The sequence below is a fragment of the Daucus carota genome, chromosome 9, assembly GCF_001625215.2.
Source record: "Daucus carota subsp. sativus chromosome 9, DH1 v3.0, whole genome shotgun sequence".
Taxonomy (NCBI): Eukaryota; Viridiplantae; Streptophyta; class Magnoliopsida; order Apiales; family Apiaceae; genus Daucus; species Daucus carota.
In genome coordinates this window covers 31,398,515-31,407,767 of record NC_030389.2, presented here as the reverse complement: position 1 = coordinate 31,407,767, position 9,253 = coordinate 31,398,515, and positions in this window count along the sequence as shown.

Here is a 9,253-nt window from a genome sequence, read left to right as displayed (position 1 = left end):
CCAAGATAATAAAGTTAGGTTAGTTTGGGATCGAATATGCTTTCTTTAGCTTCTTTAAAGTTTAGCTAAGTTGATAATGTTGCTAAACTTTTTCTTTCGAAGCTTTTGTGAATAAGAGATCTTTTTGGTCGTATATTTTTCTCCCACACAACACTATGGTGATAGATGGGAGGACGACGATTCTTTTATCACAAATTTGACTCTTTGTCAAATAAATCTCTTTTAGAGATAAGTACTTTTGAACCTTTCGTTCAAATCAAACGCCTCTTTTCAAGAGGTCGAGTACTTTCACGGATATTTGTTCGTTTATTTCCACTCTATCAAAGAGGAAGATATATCTCTTGTATATTTGTTCGGCCGTATTTTGGCACTTGGAACTTACTTGGGCAGCCCTTACAAAGGCTTGGAAGTGGTTGTGGTTGAGCTCGGTTAGTGTAAGAAAGCTTGTAGATCAAAACCTTGAATATATGAATATATATTTGAGAGAGAGAAGGTTTTGGTGATGAAGTATATTTGAGAGAGAATATAAATTTGTATTTCTTGATGACTTCTCAAAATCTCAGCACTTTCTTGGCTCTTAGCTTGGAAGTATTTGGTGTGTAGGAGGTGTGTATTTATAGAGAGAGGTGGGTGGAGTGAATGGTTGAGATGAAAAGAAAATGAAAGGTGGAGATTGAAAAGGTGTGGATTGTGGTTTTGTTGTGTTAGTTGCCCACTTGTATAATAAGACAAACAACTTTATGGGACAATTCTCAGCTGAATTGTGTCACTAGAAGACAAACACGCTTCCCGAGAATTTGATTAATAACGTAACTTTGTATCGTTATTAAATGCGACGATTTTTCGAGACCTCCAATAAAATACACCAAAAATATGATAAATCATAGAATATTGGAAAATGGTGATCTGGAAATTTTGGTCAAAGTTGACTTGGTCAAACGTTTAGTCAAAGATCCAAGTCAGCCCCTGAAAAATAGCGTCCGGACCAAACTTCTCAGAAAATTACGAAACTTTTACTATGCACCAAAAACATTATTCAAATGATCCATCTCAAGTTTCAAGTCATTCTAGTAAGTAGAAGTATTTCATTTGGATTTAGAACGATAAAAAACCAGTCTCCAGGTTTGAATAAAATACGATTAGCCATTTGTGAGTTTGAGCAAAACTTTGGCTAATATTTTGACTTGAATAAACACTTTGAAATATATTTCCTTGAATATAAAATGTTTTGAATTTCGAAGGAAATATTTTGAGAGTTTAAAATAATTTATTCCGTAAAATGATAAATTGAATAATTGGGAATAAATTACTTTAAAATAAAAGACTTGCATAATAAATTTTGTCTTTTCAAATTAATGTCAGAAGAGTGTTCTAAAGAATATAATGGATGTATATTCCTTCTTCAAGCTTCTTTTAAATTTTGCTTTTGCAATTGTAAAACAAGAAGATATCATACCTTGATATTTCTCGTCCGATAAATTGCGGTGTAAAAACTTTGAGTACTCCTTAAAGAATATTGAAAATCTTTGTATAAGTAAGGAGTATCATTTATATTTATGTAATATAAATATAATGTTGGAAATTCTTTTTGAGCTAGTTTGACCATTTGACTTTTGACGGAATCAATTAAATAATGATGTCCTATTGGAGAGGAGATTCTAAGTGTATTTAAATTTTATGTGAGTTATACAAATACCAAAATAATCTTTTATCGAAGATGTCCTTTCAATCTTCCCCTTTTTGTTATTTGCCAAACAAACATAAAATTTAAATTTTTCTAAGTGTGTGCTTCCCCTACGTGTATGCATGATTTGTCAAAAATTATTTTTGCATATAATGTAAAGGGTTAGTAACATTTATGAAATAAAATCCTCTTTAAAATGCTTCCTGCAAAAATAAATTAATTAGTCAGTATTTTGCTCAAAGAAGAATCAACAATGCTATGCTTTAAAGTTTAAAATTTTAAAATTTGAAATTTCTTCTTCCCCTTTTGTTTGGTAAAGTACCAAAAAGCATTGATAAATCGGTTTTGGACAAGGGACAGAGAAAAAAAATTAAACAAGGAAGAGATTTTCATTTATGTTAAAGAGTTTGTAAAAACAAGTGAAAGTGTGGTTTTTAAAAGGCTTGTTTTTGAAAGCTTGAGTTACTTGAACTACCGAAGTATATGAGTTACAAATATTTAATTGAATATACATGGTGTTTATACGAGTTGGAAGAGATCACCCATAATTTTGTAAGCATAACATAAAAAATACTATGAGTCCGAATTTTAATGAACAAAGATTTAGTAATAGATGACTGATCAAAACTCGTAGAAATTTTTCGAAAATCTGGTGAGTTTAACACAAAGATTGTTTGCTAGAAAATCATTTTCAAAAATTTATATGATTTAGTCATTTTGAAGATTTGATGCAGAGTCTCAAAAATTATGAGTTCGAAAGATTAGTCAATGACTGAATCGATTTAAATCAAATATTGACAGTTTTAGCAGTAAACAAAATATGGTTGCATGAAGAACTTGACTTAATATAAGGCAAACTAGTTTTAACAAAATGTCAATCCCTGCAGCAAAATACTATACAACTGGAATTGTCTATACAGAACATACAGTCAAGATTCGAACAACCTCTGTTCTATCTTATACATGACTTCAAGTTACTACAATTTAAGATATTAACAAGCCTCAAACTCCTAACTGGTTTTGCAGAGATACGAACAATTTTATACAGGAAGATTTGTAATCAAAACAAAATAAAGTAACTAAGTCTTGGTTTAACACCTGTAAAACATTTCTAGCATACACAAATACATATAGAATAACCTGCTATTTTTGAATTATGAATTTCTGGATTGGATGATTATACAGCTTTAATTTAAATGATGCAAGAGGGAGATAACTACCTGATCATTGAATTAAATACTTGAATCTGCTTGACCAATGTTCTTCCACAAGGCTTCTCATTGGCAAGTCTTACAACTCCATTACTTCCCTGTTTAAGCAGTCACTAGCTGTATATATTGGTGTGTGTGTGTCTGAGATAACAAAAGAAACTACAGAGTAAACAAGGTTAGGTAGCAAATGTAGGATAATATATTACAGCCCAAAAGAGTTCAACACAATCAGTTTTGTTAACTGATTGACATGAACTAGGTTCCTACACCTGTATAAGTACAAGCCAGGAAGTGCAAGCACTTCAGTATTCAACAGTACAGCAAATATTAAAGTCATTACAGTCATCCAACAAGTAGTTAAGCAGGATAATAACACATACATTTCCAAGAATTTAAACAATTCAAGGAACAAAAGATTAGTCACCAGAGAAGCATCCACAGCAGCACAGCAACAAGTCACTGTAAAGCCTCTTCCATAGCAGCCATGAAGCTGCCAGTACCCAAATCAACAAAACCTTCTGAACCTTGTCCCCCAATACCAACCCCAACATTTTCAATAGCATGAAACATATCAATATCATCAATTAAAGCACCTTCTCCACTCATCTGAACCTGATACATATTTCCTATGTCAATGTCCATCTGTCTAGCCCCACCTAGAGTTGCAGCTATTCCCTCTAGATAAGTCACCCTATTTATAATAGCAATGTTTTCTTCCTTAATCCTTTTCATCTCTAGTTTCTGTTCTTCAAACATTTTCATAAATGAACCATTATCAGCTAAAAACACATCCTCTTCTTGTAGACTAGCAGTAAACTTAGAGTGTGTAGCTACTTGAGGTTCACATTTATCTAAGGGAATCTGGGTCCTAACATGTGTGACAGAGATATAGGAGCTATTATTAGTCTCAAGTGAAGTAGGCAGTGGCAAGTGAAACAGTCCAAAAACAGATGTGAGCATTTGACCATAAGGCATATAGTCAACTAAGTGAGCATTTATCATGTTAAGAAGAATAACATAAGAAATGCTAAAGTCAATCCTATTTGTCACAAATAGAAACATGAACTTCAAGTCAAAGAAATCAAAGTGCTTATCCTGATTAGGCTTAGTTAACACATTTGACCTCAAAATCAAGGCAATCAGTTGGTACACAGGAGTGAAATGCTTGTAATGAACACCACAGTTAGAGTCACATAACCCAAAGGGCACATCAGAATCAGTAAAGAACCCCACATACAGCTGAAACTCTTCTTTGCAGAACACAAAATGAGAATATATGTCAACACAAGGCAGAGAAATGAACCTATGAGGCAAGTGCAGTGCTTTGTTTAGTGTTTTGTGATCTACCAAGATAGGTTTCCCTCCCACAATAGTTGTCAAATGCATGATACCATCTAGACCCCTAATTGGTTTCATATTACAGTAATATTCACCCATCAAGTGTAGAAAGTACCTATCTTCTACCCCATAAATCATGTTCCTCCACTCAGCATCAAGCACAAGTTTTTCTACTTCTCCTTTCACTTCAACAATGGTTCCAGGTTGGATGTTTTTGTTCATTTCAAGAAGCTTTTTGGAGTGTGTGAGATTGGCAAGTCTTGGTGGAGGTGCTGTGATTTTGATAGTGTTTGAGGGGTTTTGAAGGTTGGCTCTTCTTTGGTAGGTGATGATGGAGGGTTTAGTGTTTGAGGATTTTCTGTATCTAGTGCCTTGGTAAAAGGGTATGGCATTGTGAGCATTTCCTAGAGAGGGTTTCTTTTGAAATTTGTGTTTGAAAGAGTAAGGTTTGGCTGAGTATTGATGAAAGTTTGAGTTGGTGGAATGTTTAAACTGGTTTCTTTCCATGGTTTCAAGAAGATAAGGGTGGTCACTAGGGTTTTTGTTATAGTTGGCTGGTAAGGGGGTAAAGTCCATGAAAGGAGAGGTGTTTGTGTGCAAGTGCAGTGGCAAAGTGGAGAGTGTGTGCATACAATATGAGCACAGAAGTATGTATATATATACACAGCAAGCACATATACAAGAGGAGTGCAGTAGCATGCATTGGAAACAAAAACTATAGCCATACTCTATAAACATTTGAAAATAGTAGGCATGACAGAAGTGTGCACTGCAGAATAGTAATCAGCCACAAAAATACCCCAAAAGTCTTACACAGAACAGTATAGCAAGTACAGAAAGTACACATGTAGTCCTAGTATATAGATTCTACAGATTTAGAGCATATAGAACAAAGGACATTCATCTTTTCCAGCATTTATGGACTGCAGACATGAAGGTAATAAAAGAATGTATTTAAGTTTCTTGAAAGTTAACTTTTATTACAAATGATTGATTTGACAGAAATCAGTCAGACCACAATTTCCAATCATCCAGCTTTTATCCATCCAAAACTACTACAAAGACAGTCCTTTTAACTGACAACAACACACAAACCAACAAGCTTTGCATAAAATATACCACATCAGACATGCACCATACTTCATTCTCATTATAATACAAAATCAAGATTATGAGGTAATTATTTATATGAGTCCTAAATGCACTTCTAAGTGGCCATTAATCTTGGCAGTGATCCAGATACTGGGCTGCTCAGGACATCCCAGCCAGGTCTTTCCAAGAGGGCTGTGTGTGTAGTGACCCTAGACTACATGTCATAACTCATTTTAAGACACATATATTGACAGAGTAGAGTATCTACAAACCTTCACAACTTATTAATTCAAGGAGTTGCAGAGACAGCTATGCATGAAAATAAGCACTCAAGACTATAAATTTATTACCAAATATTTTAGTAGGAAGGTGTCATAGTTCAATTGATCAAAGAGTAATCATGCACAGTTCATTTATTTAGGAGTGTATTATGTTTATAGTCATATACTATCACAAACATGTTTAATATTAATACATTATTAGTCCAGTGAGAGATAGAGAGCAATGCAAATAAATTCAAGTAAGTCTCATACTAGCATTTCATCAGCAAACTCAGGGAAGTCAGAGTGGTCTAGGATTGGTACACACAAGTGTTAAAAGTGATAATCTTAACTGAACATTTACTAGTAAATATGAATCATCCTGGTCAAATAAACTAGAAATAACAAGTCATGATACTTACATATTCACAAAAGCTTCTCAATTAATAAATGATTCAGTTTTATTCATACAAAAACTCAGGGGAAGTTAAAAGGTTACTAGAGTTATAAGATCAGAGGCTCCCCACAAACACTTGTCCTATCATGTATTCATTAAAAACAGATATATATATATACTCACAACCATCAAGTATTCCCACTTATCCAGGTGCTATGAGTCAAGTAGTGTATATGTGAAGGAGACAGAACATTTGGTGCAGGTATAACCAGTTAAGACAAAATTTCATTCAATAATTCACACAATTGGCTTAACACAAACATGTAATTAGTTCAATCTTGGAGAAATTTCAGCATAAAACCAATATCATTAATAACAGCTCAATTCTTCAAGTAAAGTTCATATGAGGGATACAGAGCCATGTATGCACTTGTATCTATTTTCAACCATCTTTATATGGGCACATCATCAATTAGTTGACAAACAAGAGAATTGAATAGGTTAGGCTAAATATGAGAATCATACATATCAATTTCAACAAGAACTGCAGTACTAAACCAACATCTCAAGAATACATTCAATTCAACATACACATAGAGAACAGAGTGAATTAAATCAAAGCATTTAGGAATTATGAGGTTTAATTTACTTACCTCAGCTCATGGAGTATATTCACACGAGCTCTTCACCCAATGGCTTTTGCGAGGATTACATATCAGGCTGTCATCACATCGGCTTTTTCCTCGAGTTCAAATTCGAACTGCAGTTGAGCCATTTGTAAGAAATCTCCTAAGCACTCAGTGCTCATTCATACTTGCTCCAGTTATCCTTTTCCCAAATCAGCTCGAATCAACTGGTTCCTGTAAAGAACCCTTAAAAACGAAGGTTAGGGTTTTTGGGAAACTCATCAATTACTTGAATATAAGTATAGATATAGAGAAAATTAAGACTAAGACATAAAAATCTGTCGGTTCCGAATCTAAACCCAGGATCTATACATAGATTAGGGTTTCATCGATTCAAAACCATTTGAATGTAACCAATCCAGTATCGATACACACAATTACTCTGAGATATGTAAGTGTAGAGATAGATTTTCTCAATCGAATCGCAAAAACCCCCATCAATTAGGTTACGATCTGTGAAGACCATGGCGAGCTCGAAAGAGAACGAGAGGAGAGAGTCGAGACGAGAGAGGTCGAGACACAGTGCGGCTGTGTCAATTTTGAGAGAAAATATATATATTTTTGCAAATCAACGGCTGAGATTAGATTTAGCACAGGTGAATGGCCACGATTAAATCTGAGAAGTGGGCTTAGACCCTAATTCTCTCTACTGGACTGGATTAAAATGATACAAGATCAAATACACATACATACATTAAATATTGTAGATTAAGATAATTAATTTTGACTTTTAACAATTAAAAACAACAAAAAAAATGTAAATATATCTTATTTAATAAATTCATAAAATAAGATAATAATAATATTCATATATTTATTTGAGAAATATCTTAAAGTACATTAATGTTAATTTAGGAAAATTAAAATGCATACTTCAAGTATCTTAAGAATATTAAGATATTCGCTCGAATAAATGATTTTATTGACATCTTCGAATATTCTAAGTAGTCTCATAAAAATCCGATTGACAAATTTCTTTATCAATAAATCTGAATTTTTAGAGTCTACCAAGATATCCGGTCAATGAAATATTTACTCGTAAGATGACTATAAAGCATGTAAATTAATTTTACCAAAAATAATATATAATATATAAATATATATATATATATATATATATATATGTACTCCAGCATTCCTAGATCCAGTCGAAGCTTAGCATATCTTTCGGAATGTAGTGGCTTTGTGAAGATGTCAGCAACATTGTTTTCCGTGTCAATGTGAGTCATCTTAATGTCTCCTTTGTTGACATGATCTCGCAGAAAATGATGCCTCACATCAATATGTTTTGATCTCGAGTGCAGCACAGGATTTTTGCTTAAATCAATAGCGCTCGTGTTATCACATAAGATTGAAACCACATCAAACTTTTTATTATAGTCAGCCAAAGTTTGCTTCATCCATAGAATCTGAGCACAACACTTTGCGGCTGCTATATATTCAGCTTCCGTGGTGGATATAGACACAGAGTTTTGTTTCTTTGAAAACCATGAAACAAGACATCCACCAAGAAACTGGCACGTACCACTAGTGCTTTTTCTGTCGACTAGATGCCCGGCATAGTCAGAGTCAGAAAAACACACCATGTCAAATGATAGTCCTTTCGGATACCATAGACCAAGATCAGTGGTACCTTTCAAATACCTTAATATCCGTTTGACGGCGGATAAATGAGATTCCTTTGGTGCCACTTGGAATCGTGCACACTTACAAACACTGTATTGAATATCGGGCCTACTTGCAGTGATGTACAGTAGACTTCCAATCATTCCTCGATATTTCTTTGTGTCTACAGGAATCCCCTTTGGATCTTCTGTTAATTTGTCAGAAGTAGACATAGGAGTAGAGATGGGTCTTGCGTCATCCATTTCAAATTTCTTTAACATCTCCTTGCAGTACTTTGATTGTGAGATGTGTATACCTTCATTAGATTGCCTTATTTGCAATCCTAAGAAGAAGTTTAATTCTCCCATCATACTCATCTCGAATTCTTTGCTCATACTGTCTGAGAATTGTTTGCACATAGCATCATTTGTAGAGCCAAAGATGATATCATCCACGTAGATTTGGACGAGTAAAATATCATCCTTTTCTTGTCTTGTGAACAAGGTTTTATCGGCAGTTCCCATTTTGAAGTTGTTATCCAACAGGAACTTACTTAACCTTTCATACCAAGCTCTTGGAGCTTGCTTTAATCCATATAGAGCTTTGTGCAATTTATACACGTGTTCAGGATGTGTTGCATCTTCGAAGCCGGGAGGTTGTTTCACATATACTTCTTCTTCAAGTATTCCGTTCAAGAATGCAGATTTCACATCCATTTGGAATACTTTGAAATCCTTATGACACGCAAAAGCTAATAGCATACGAATAGATTCAATTTGAGCTACGGGTGCATAAGTTTCATCAAAGTCAATACCTTCCATTTGAGTATATCCTTGAGCAACTAACCTTGCTTTGTTTCGAACAACTGTTCCATTTTCATCGAGTTTGTTGCGAAACACCCATTTTGTTCCAATAATGGAAGTATTTTCTGGCATTGGAACGAGTTCCCAAACTTTGCTACGAGTGAATTGGAGTAGCTC